Raw genomic sequence first — 12591 nt, forward strand, 5'->3', positions numbered from 1 at the left:
ATTTACTATACAGCGTATGCAAAAAAAGACCTGATTCTAGAGCATTATACTAATGGGAGACAGGAGAAATGCAGAATATAATCAGCAGATCTATGTATTGTATGTAGAGTGGTGTTGAGTATACATGAGACAATTCTGGAAACTTTCCTTCCAGGCTCACACCATAATTTGCATGTGTTTTTGTGCACTGAGACGGGTTGCCTCAGACAGCCCATATATTGTGAATGGGATATCCATATACCGGTATGCACAAATATAGGACCCCACACTATTTTTGTTACAACACAGTGCAATGCAATGCATGGAGTATTTGCATCTGTAAATTGTGATACACTATAGTACCCTGAATGTGTATCGGGGAGCAGTTAAAGTATATCTAAACCCAAGAACAAAATATTAACATATTACAGCTTACCAGTTCTTAGATGTGGCAAATGCATTAGTTCTCTGAGTATATGTTCAAAAAGAACAGAAAAAAATCCCTGCTGACCCTGCCAGAAATTCAGATGTCCATGCAACTTCCTGTGCACTGAACTGAAATCTCAAACAGTGTTCCCAGTTCTCTTCTGTAAACTACTGAACACTTCCCCTCTATGTTATGGAGATGAAGAGAGGGGCAGGTGTGTGTAGTTGAAATCAGGAGAGCAGACTATGCCGACAATGCTGCTTCTCCATAGACACTAAGGATGCACCAATACCGATACCGGTTTCGGTGCCGAAACTGAGTATTTGTGCGATACCGGAAGTCCCATTAAGGCTTCCTGATTGGTCGGCAAGCTGGCCAATAAGGAAGATACACTCAGATAAATTTTAGATACACTTTTAAAATGAGCTGCAGCACACTGCAAGTCACATATGCAGTGGGCTAATGGGCACAGTGATAATGCAAGTTACACACGTATTATTGGACACATTAATATTGGAACAAACCCATGGCACTAATGGGTCCAGGCTGGGCTGGATAAACCAATAAGCAGAATACGAATGTGCTTTGGGCATCACATAATTTTACCTCTACCCTAAAGGATAGGGGCACTTTAAAATAAAGTGCACTCATATGTTTTATCCCTTTGCCCTGAGCCAATCGATCCCACTGCCCCCCTCCACAGACATATACTTACCAAGATCAGAATGTTGTGGCCTCCGTTGTTTATTTACAAGTCCCTTCTCTCCTGGCCAAACAGTCTCCTTACAGCCCTAGCTTCTATGGGGCTCTACCTTCGTCTCCCAGCCAGGTAGACAAGCCCCGCAGACTTCTTCATTCTTAATTATATTATATATAAAAAAAGATTTACCTCATTATTTCTATATAAAAGGCTTAATTTTGAACCATGCCCAATCTGTTAAAGCGGACCATTACCCACTTTGGCTAAAAATCCCATCAGCATGCAGCTTTGATATGACATCATCTTATATTCATTGGTTAGTCAAACATATTTTTATTTTACTTAGAATTCATATTTTTCTACTTCCTGGCTCTCTTTGGCAAAAGTGATGTAATTGTGCCCAAGGGTTGCATCCCGGGAAGGTTACATCAGCAGAGCATTGCTGCATTTTCCTCCCCTAAGATGATGTGCATGGTCACATGTCCTAGTCACATGTGGCTGAGTTCCATGAAGTAAAGGGAGATGGATTCATCTGCCCTTAGTAAAAATGGCCACTGAGAGAAGACTGGAGAAGAAAAGAGAAATAAAGTATGCAAAGAATACAAAGCTGGCAATTATCTAGAAGTATGTGTTTGTAGATTGCCATTACTAAACATTTCTAAAGGTTTCTTTGTTGTTATTGTGAAGGTATGGGTAAAGTTCCTCTTTAAGTAAAGAAAATAAAACATTTTTGATTCCATATAGTTGATGGATATGGCCTGGGACTGACCTGGAAGAAAACTGAATGTTTGTAAATAGTCTTAAAGTCATAATAAAGTCAGAAGGTCATTAAGATATTTCAAATGCTGATGAAATTACTTACAATTGACACTGCTCCTTGATGTTTAAAAATGTTAGCTTTCTGTAGAATCAGCTGGTCCCCTGAGGACTGGTCCTGATGTTTTATGCTATTAGCGTGGCTTGCAGGGTCCTATAGAGTCACCCTTGTGTGTTCTAGTACAACAAACACACAGTTCCTCACAGAAAAATGATCTATGATGGGACGATGTGTACCTGTGTGTTATAATACATTTTTCAGTGAAGCTTGTGGTGTGCAACCAGACTTTTTTTCTGTGAGTAACTGCTGATGCTGGTTCAAGATGGGCTCGGCTGGTGTGCACCCAACATACTCTCTAATGCTGCTGTGAAGGAGCAGTGATATTGGGCTATGAAAGGTACCACAAACACACAAGATCAGCAAGGCAAGCCATTCCCCTGTTCCTTAACCCCCACTCCATCCTCTCCCATCCTCACTCCTCCAAGCAAGTAGATGGACGACTGTTGGAGACATGTGATCTTGTACTGGACAGGAAGTTCGGGGAAGCATATCTGAGAAAGAAACATGATGACTGGAAGTGCTTGAGCAAAAAGAAATGCTTTACCGTTCAATATATATATATATATTTGTTTGATCTGGATTCATTATTAAAACAAAGACTTTAATGTCTTGCCAGTTAAACAGTGGAGGGAGGTGCCAATGTTGGGCTGTGCTTAGGGAATCAGTGGCCCTTAATCTAGCCCTGGCTCAAAGCCAAACCAATCTCTTTTCGCAGGACTATGTTCAAGCGACCAAACAAAATCAATTGAAGCCACCACATACCAGCGGAAGGCATTTTCAGTTGAAATTGCCCTAATTGTTATCATTTGGTTCCTCATAACTGGCAATCTATTGATACAGCAGATTCCCATGGAGCATTGAATGCCATTTTAAAATCAAATCAACTCACAGAAAACTTCTAGAATTGCCACATAAGTGACACGTGGATGACCAGCGTGAGACTGTACTTCTATAATTATTGTATACATTTCTATGGGATTCAGCCATGAATAAAATTGCTAGAGTCTCTTTTTTTTTCTGGAGAGAGAGAGAGAACCCTTCTGCAAGTTAGACACTGGAATCTATTAGATAATTCAGAAATCCGAGGGTGACAAATACTGTAATTAGTGATTATTATTTATACATGGCTAATTTCACAACATCGAACCATTCGTCCCGGAGTTCATTTGTGACAAGAAATAAACACCAGACATGTAATTAAAACACATGTTTCACTAGACAATCACAAAAGACATTTCACGATCTGTCATAATACACCCTTCAAATTCACGGTTCTGTGTGTGGGTCCCTGTTGCTGCAGCGGCAAATATCATAGCATGGTATTATGTCCCAGCCTACTTTGATTCATAGAAAGTGATAGCAAAACAGTGTAACTAGGTATTGCATTTGTTGGAGATACAACTTTTTATTTTTAAAGTGGAGTTCCATTCACAATGTGTTTGTTTTGAACAGAGCAGGGAAGGATAAGCAATCTTTTTCAGGGTTTTACTGATGTCTGCCCCCACTGGGGTGAATGTCACTTCACTTTCTGTGTGGTCACTAGGACAGGAAGTGAAGGAATCACTTCCAAAAGTAACCTAACTGGGGAAAAAAAGGTTCTAGCACTTCTCCACATTGTCAAAAAAAAAAAATGGGAAGGGACCGTTTTTAAAGAGACAGTATAACAATATGTTATGGTGAGAAGGAGCTAAAGCAATAAAAAAAAGTCTTCACTCTAATCAGCAAGAAGCATATTAAAGTATTCACATTTCTCATTCTATTTCATATCTCAAAAACATAAGAATTCTTCCTCATTTCAGGCCGAGCCATGAAAAATATTGCTTTATGCCCTATTGGCTAATTTTAGAACCGCTGGCGTATAGTGCAAATACAGCCTAATACTATAGAGCTATTTATTCCAAACTGCATATGGCTGTTCCAGGCTATGTTAAGAAATGATTCCATGACTCCACCCACTGTACTGAAATAATCCTCTTATTTTGGGGATATATGATGGAATGAGACATGTAAATACCTTCTTTTTAAAGATGGTTTTATTGTGCTACACACAGGTGAGAATGAGGGCTTCTTGACTGCTCTCTGATTAGTCCCTTTTCCCTATAAATAGTGTGGTTATAATATCACATTGGGTCCCACGCCCTACTCCACAGAAGCCATGATTTCCAAACACTACACTGATGGTGGTCACATGGCCCGAAGCAGCTGCAAACAGTTTGGAATACATTGCTCTATAATATCAGGCTATATTCGCACTATATACCAGCAGATCTATTCTGCATGTGGCCAATGGAGCATAAAGCAATATTTTTCCATTAAAATCAAAGAAGAATCAACTAAAATATTTTTTACAAATCTAGTAAGATTTTATATCACAAATCTAATTTCAACATTGTATTCAAGATACAATTAACTGGTTTTCACTTGATTACTCATAGCAAATTACTTCCCACAGACTCCTTCCACCAAACATTTTGGGTTGGGAAAGACGGACACAAATTATCACAAAACATAAAGTCAAAAGCCACACACCCAGTCATGCAGCTCACAAAGATGTAAAGAGAAAATATGATCAGGTAAAGTTTTTTCTTTATACTACTGTTTGAAACTAAAGTAGAACTAGGGCATCTCATTAAAAAAAAAAAACAACTTATGTGCTGCACCTTAATGTAATTGCACTTTCAGTTTTCTCTTAGTCACCCTGCAAAGTCTCACAAATATCTGGTGCTCCTGCCAGTAACGCTTCCTGTGATGGGGTGGCAACCATCCTGCACGGCTCCTAAATCCAGAGCAGAGTTTCCACTCTCATGTGGGCTATGGCTGCTTGCACTACAGTGGAATGAAACATTTTTGCAGAGAATGTGGCTATTAGCATTGTCACTGCTTATTCACAAGCCTGTAGCTTGTCTGTGAGCACTTGGCTGCACCTAACTCCTTCCACTGCTTTCTCGATTGACAGCACAGCCTCTGTTGCAGAAACCCTCCCACTGTGAGCTGCAGTGTCTGAGAGGGGGAGTCTGATATATAAATGCAGGTCAACTGCAGATTAGCCCCAACTGCAATGCATTCTTATTGATCTCAAAAGTATCTCAAACTGATGTAAAAAAAAAATCTGCATTTGCCCGTCCAAGTCTGTTGACACTGGCCAAAAACCCTAACCGGCTGCATGAACCTGGCTTTAACAAATGAGGCACTGTGTGGTTACTGCAGCACTGGCTCACTTTAAATACACTCAAACATGTCAACTAAATGATGAAGACAAAACAATATAAACTAAGCCTCTCCTGAGTTATGAACTGCCCAGCAAGATGAGGCTGTAATATATGCACAGTGTTGGTCTAGAGGAACTGCGATGAATTTTCTCCTGTGCAATCAGTTTTAAGTACCCTATCTGAGTGTAATCCTGAGTGGTGGGAGAAAGCAGCTCTGAAGACATTAGCTCATATTCATCAAGGTGGCCTGTGAAGCTATGAGGAGCATTAACTGTGCCAGGAACATAGAAATATACATTTATCTTCAGTAGGAAAAATAATCTCACTACAAGACTGATGAACACATTACATTCCCGAGCACTTTTACGACCAGTTCAAGAGCATTTAAGAAGATCATCAGTGCATGTTACCGTAGACCAAACTGTGCTAATACGCTCATTTCATTTTTTTAAAATAGCCTGCTGTCCTTCCTGTCTTCTGTAAGTATCGACAAACAGGTATGGGATCTCCACCACAGACGTTTCTGATTTACAGAAATAACAGGGAACAAGTACTGGAGATAAGTGATTCCATTAGACATGCAAACACAGCCTCATTGAAGCCAGAATTTCATGTTTCTGTAACATGGATTCTTTGTTCCTCCATTGTCTATACACAAAACTAAGAATTTTTCCCAGTAGCTGTAAGCCCAACTCTTTAAAGTGACATTAAACCCCCAGATTTTTTTAACATAAACCAATACTGTAATGTGTGCCTTACTGTAATCCATGGTAGTTTCCCTTCTCTTTGCTGCTCTTCCTTTTAAATCCTTATCTCTTCTTATGCTGGGGAGAACTTCCGTTTTGCAGCTGACTGCCTCTTCTCTGAAATGTTACATGGTGTCTGTGTGCGCACTCCCGACCTGAGCCAGCACTACAGGATGACGTCCTCCCGACATCCACATCCCCACCACTTTAGATTGGCAACAGCTGCTGCCTGCATGTGCCGTTGTTTTACTCTTTTCTGCTGTGTTCGTGTCTGATCGATTCTCCTAATCAGAGCAAGGTATGTTTATTTCTCTAATTTTTAAACAAACTTTATTGCTTATGTTTTTCATAAACAACCTATTCATTGAAAAAACATAAGCAATAAAGTTTGTTTTAAAAAAAGAGAAAAAAAAATACCTTGCTCTGATTAGGAGAATGGACCACTATGCTTTTAGATACAGAGGTGAGCGAGGGCTTGCTTTACACTGCTCTAACTGTTTGCACAGAATATATAGATATTTTAATGTGCATTGTCTGGGCACAGGTTCACTTTAAGATTATAGAAATAAACTTGTTGCACTCCTTACCGGATGACCCAATGACAAGGGAGAGTGCTTGTAGTGACTGCGGATGGCAGTCATTGAAGAAATTGAAGAAATGTCACCAGCACACCAAAAATCCTTTCAGGATAACCATGTGTTCATTTAATAAGAACCATGTCTAGTAAAAAACAGTTTTTACTTGACTTGGTGCTTATTAAATGAACACATGGTTATCCTGAAAGGATTTTTTGGTGTGCTGGTGACAGGTTCACTTTAAGATACATTTAAGAAATATGCAATTCACCTGCAGTGAAAAATAAACTATTATCTCTCTACAACGATAAACTTGTTAAGTGCTCCAAATAGCAGGCTTGGTAAACAAGGTGTATTAGTGTTTCATCCTTGTGTATAATGATCGGTTGGTTATGGACCAAGTTAGTGAGCACACTGCAACAAATAGCCCAATTACAATGTAAGAGTCATACATAAAAGCAGCTTAATAATGAGAAATATAAAGAGCCACTTTTGAAAGAGAAATCTTCTGGAAATACATTTTTCTACTCTGGTGTGCTTTTTGAAATGTAAGAATTTGTTAATTTCCCCTCCTCTCATTTGACCTGAGTTGTCAGTAATGCAATTCACCTTCTATTGGATTTTACTGCCCTTAGTAAAAGGTGAAAATGTATGATTAATGACTCCGAGTTTAAAATATTCCGCTTCAATGTCTGTAATATAATAGCTACTGATGCAAGGCTTGGAAATTATGTAGCAAACACATGCATCAATTAGCACATAATATCTTTATACAGCAACATTAAATATTAAACATAAAGAAAAAGTATCAGTCTACTCTCAGTTCAGCTCGGTGTCTAATTATATTAGATTTATTTATAATTTTGTGTAATTATTTTGACCTTATTGTTGTCTCTGTTGTAAAATTGTGCTTTGTTCACTTTTTCTATCTTGAATCTCCTTGGCATAATGTGTTTAAAATTAAAAAAAAAAAAATCTACCATTAAAGAGACTGTAAACCCACAGTTTACACTTTTTAATATAAGAAATATGCACAATTTGCATGTAAACTGGCTACATAAAATGTGCAATGTCAGAGAAACAAAAACCCTTTCTGGGTTTATTTAATAAACTGTTCCAAAGGGCAGTCATTATATATATTAAAAACTTGGTTGGCTGGTTAATTGGTTGGTTTGCTAGTTGGCAAGGGTTGCTAAACTTTAAGCACAGTCCTTGCAGTTCTTTATTAAAGTTAAACGCCAGACACATATAGGATAACACCAATGAATGCAGTTATTTATTAACTAACCAATGATTGAAAGTTTTATAAAACACAACTAATTGGCTAGCTTTGTGTCATTAGACACAAAACACTATAAACGCTGTAAAGAATTGCTGGAGCACAGCATTCATCTGGGTGAGCTCGTGCCTGACAATTCTCATCAGTATTCATTACTGTCAAAGATGATGGTGTTGATTTGCTAAAAGAGTACAGACTGTTCATTTTGCAAAGTAAATGTTGGAAATATGTATATTATGTAATTTATTTTTTAATTATATATAGATTTTATAATTGTATACGTTATATATGTGCATCATTTATTTTCAATTTGAGCAGTAATTGCTGATTGTGTTCATGTGCAGAAAATATTTGGAGTCTAGAGCTCTAGCTGCTGCCTGCACAAGGCAAATATTAAATAGTCACAGTAATTTCATATCTCCATATATCTTCAATTCATATCTTTAGTGCTAAAGATAATGGGGGAAATTCATTAAGAGTATCTCTGACACTCTTTAAAAATACCCCCCTCTTTAAATGTAACCCCACGACAAATAATTTTTTAGAATTGTTATTACCGGGAATAGTTCCTCATCAGGTCCTCTACCCTGGTGATTAATATCAGGAAGTAGGAAGATTTAAAAACCAATAAACAGCCTGCTATTGGCTATGGAATCCGCCCACTGCCAATCACTAGTTGGGAAACTAGTCCCTTGGCATCCCCACCAGGCTCTGCCCACTGTCAGCATCATTGACTGCTAGGAGGCTGGCTGCTGTGCAGCTGACAGTGTTGTTAACAACCAGTGACAGGTGGGGTGGGAATGGGGGTAGCACAGGCAAACATGCCAAGCTACAACACAGCATACAGTGACAGAAGGTTTGCCTGTCTCTGTATATTAGCTTAGCGTACAGTCTTAAAAACCTCCAGTTGCATTATTTTTGAATTTAGTGTAGCCAAAGCACTAAAAGTGGCGCTATAAAGAACTACTCCACTCCTGCCCTTAGTTGTCTACCTGAAGAACCAGACCCCACAGGACTTTTTGTTTAGCTATGTACATACTTTTTTCTAAGGGTCTTCTGCCTGCTCTGGTGATTTTATGAGTCTTTTTCCTCTGGATGGGGAGGTGGGTGGTCTTTGCTCTGATCTGCTGTGATAAATGATGTTCACGTAATGAAGTCCAGGCTAAGCCCAGACTAGTGTAATGATGTACCCCATGTGACAACCTAGGTTTAAAGGAAGTTGGTTAACTGATGCTGGCCTTAATTCAACCCAAAAGACTGGTGGCAACTAGTAGAATGCGGGCACAGTGCTGCATTTAAGGTGAGTACTGCAGCTTTTTTTTATCCGTAGTTCTGCTTTAAATGAAGCTCATGATATGCATACTGCATTAACATACAAGTATTCTTATCTGCAAATTGTATTCATTTTTAGTTTGTCTTCCTCCATTATTCTATGGATTGCATCAACTGCTTATGTCTTAGTGCAGTTAAATATCATCTTATTTTGCTGCTGTGCTGATTGGTTTATAGCTGATCTGTTTCTCTTTACACCTCTCAAGTCACTACAGATGGCATTCTGATTCCATATTCTAGAACACGGGGGAAAACAATCTGCTAATGTAAACAATGATCTAAACAAACAAGTACTTTCTTCAGTTTGAAGTCATGCATTTGAGATTTCAGAATGTAACTGAACAATTTTGACATTTTGGTATGAGACGACCCCCCTATAGTGCTGTATTTACTATACGTTCGGCTAATCCATCGGCTCGCTTCGGCTGTAGAAACCCTTCAGTTCAGCTGAACCGAAGGACTGCTGTACGCACTATTCTCAACAGTGCGTACAGCAGCCGAGGTCATCCAAAGTACACCGCCGAGACAAACACACATGCTTCTACTTGGCAAAGCTGAACATACAGTCGGAGCGGGGAGAATGGTCCGAATCCCTGGCAATTGTTAAAAAATAGATTTAAAAAAGTGCAGTTCCCCTCCCCAATTCATGGTCCAGTAATGTCACAACTCGCTCCGCCCATTTGTTTACCTTCGGCCCGGACCTGTCATTTTGAGCCAGGAGTTTGGCGGTAGGGTCGGCGGGTGGCGGGACTTTTTTATTTTGACGATTAACTTTAAGGATTGCATCATTTTTTGCCTAATAAAGGAATGGTCAGAAACTGTTTTTTGTTTTTTTTTGTTCAATTAACCCTTTCCCTGCACTGACATAAGGCATATGGCGGAAAACAACTGTTTCCAGCTGGCCACCTTAGTATGCCTTACGTCGGTGGCTTTCACCCTTCTGCGATAAGCTCCATCAAGAACCGCCCAAAATTTGAAGCATCTTTACTTAGAGTAGCAGTCATGATTAACCATGTTTCCACAGAATTCAAAGCCCAAGTCATGTTTATCTTTAACGCTAAAGAGGTTAGAATGACCCTCTTGCTTTGTACTACATTGGTAAAGCACAGGTGAGCTTTATATACCCTGCAGTATTCCTAAAGTGCAACGTTCTGGGAGAACATGCTAAGAGCAGTTCTTAAAAGCACAAACAGGCATGTTTTCTCCTGACTACATTACTGAGCTCCACTATATCTCATGATTTAAGACTGCTCTTAAAACAATAATGTACTCTTTTGTCAAGAAGGAAAGAGCAATGCCGGGAGGTCATGCTTTCTGGAACACAATAATACTATTATAGGAACCATAAACAAAATAGTACATTGCATATTTTGTTAAACCCTGCAAGTGTTTTTACTTGTTCTCCCCACAAAGTTGAACGTAAGGATGCACTTAGCCCTGTGCACTTATTTTGTATTTTGCTTTGCCTTGCTTTTATTCGATTTGCTGCCCTGCATTAAATGAAGCCATGGATGTATGGGCTCAGGATATAAGCAAATAATGAAATACAATAGTAGCTGTGCTTAGTGTCCTCCAGCAAAGCATGATAAATAAACTGGAGATGTTTTGTTTTTTTTAAAAAGCCAAGTGGAGCACGTTGAATGCAATGGGAATCTGAAGCAGGGCCGATAATCTACTTTGTATTTCAATGAACTGGAAGGATAGTGTGTGTGTGTGTGTGTGTGTGTGTGTGTGTGTGTGTGTGTGTGTGTGTGAAATTGAAGAAAGATGAAGTAAAAGAGGGGGAAAATCTGGAAAACCTACTAGAAATGGAAAATAAATGTTGTGCCTTCTGAATAAATGCAGCTCGCTGAACAGGAAATCCATGATGGGAGCCAGGCTGGGAGATGGTAGCCCTTTAGTTAAAAGGAAGCAAAGTAATCCTTTTCTAGTCTTTTGTTTTGTTACGGGTGACTCTAGAATCTAATTTCTGCTCTGAATAGACAATGGAGATTACTTTACCCTGTATCACCCTAGTCGTGCCGGTGGCAGTGAAGCATGGCAAGCCGGTCCTGGAGAATTAAAAGGCCAGCAACCATGTTTAATGAAATCGTTTATGAAAATGTGCATTTTTAATAGTGGAAGAAATTACATTGGGGGGAATGTAGACAATTACTTTGTGCAATGGCTGATTTCACATTGATGATGTACAGGTTTTTACATATTATTGGCAAAGTGTGATTGTTCCTCTAGCAGCTAATTCAGATGGGTGTTTTATTTGTGTGTGCATGTAATTAGTTATGTAGCTTAGGTCATGCTATACTATTTACATGTCTTTTTTCCATGACATTCCAAAACAAAAAGGCGCTAATACCTCAGATAATTGACAGGGCCATGCAAATCTTTCCTTTATGCCCCTGGGTCAACTACACACTCCAAAACTGCTTTTTTATAGGACAGTGTGAGGATTCGCTCCAAACGGTAGAACATTAAGGACACCGCCACTCGCTTTTCACTTTTTAAGGGGTACTTTGCCCACTTTTATTTACTCACAAATTTAAAGAAACATCCACACAGGTGTTTCCTCGCAGGGGTTTCCAAACACAAAGTACAGTTTTCTTAATAAAAAAAACATTTTCCCATCTCACCGTCTTCAGGTAGGTCCTTTAACAAAAACGTCTGGCCACACAGGCTGTATTCCAAACGCTGGCCACAGAGGCTTGTACCTTGTCCTCTTGCCACACAGGAGGACTGCCACACAGGCCACTCTTTTGCCACACAGGCGGATTGCCACACAGGTTCCTTTTTTGCCATACAGGCTGCTCTTTTTCCACACAGGCGATCTGCTCCCCTGTTCCCCAGATACACAGTCTGGTTCTAGGGTGGGGCTCCTTTCTTAGGAGGCTGAGAGTTCTTGTAGAGGCCTTAACAAGCCAGCTAGCTTCAGCTGGGCTTGTTACCTCCAGGCCTCCAGCCCTCTCAGCACTTCCCCCTAGAGGATAACCTTTTGTATAACACCTGAACCTGGCATATACATCTCTGCCATCCTGGCTAGACTTAGACGTTTTTTTCAGTCTGCTGCCAGAACAGATACAGCCTAATATGGAAGTAATGTCATGTAAATACCTTGTGTTATAAGGAGGCTTTACTATATTTATGCAATTAATCAGTGGAGGGCTTTTTAGTTGTTGCGAAGTGACAATTGTCACTTTAACATGAAAAAAGCTGCTGAAGGGTATAAAGTAAGGTATACCCTACCAATATATTTTCTTCATTCAACCTGGCCTAAAGTTCAAGGTTTTTCTGGTCAGACAAAGCTCAGACACTTCCTGGTAATTTCAGAGCTTGTTCCCACACATTCCGAGTAACCCATCACTATGAAGACTGGCTCACATACTAAATGGAATGTGATGGAGGCAAGAGGGAGCAGGGCACGCTTTGACTCTACCTTGGAGTGCCAAAGCTTTGTCTGATTGGCATGACTAGAA

General features: G+C 39.5%; 1 long non-coding RNA gene across 1 annotated transcript in view; it reads right to left on the bottom strand.

Annotated features, from left to right (window-relative positions):
• Window positions 1-12591, bottom strand: part of LOC108784203 — a 101362-nt gene that overhangs the window by 4665 nt on the left and 84106 nt on the right. The window contains exon 2 of the long non-coding RNA XR_001941054.1: window positions 6356-6359. This is a non-coding gene — a long non-coding RNA (uncharacterized LOC108784203). The remainder of the gene's footprint in view (window positions 1-6355; window positions 6360-12591) is intronic.

This window comes from Nanorana parkeri, unplaced genomic scaffold (genome assembly GCF_000935625.1).
Source record: "Nanorana parkeri isolate BGI_ZX_2015 unplaced genomic scaffold, ASM93562v1 scaffold102, whole genome shotgun sequence".
Lineage (NCBI taxonomy): Eukaryota > Metazoa > Chordata > Amphibia > Anura > Dicroglossidae > Nanorana > Nanorana parkeri.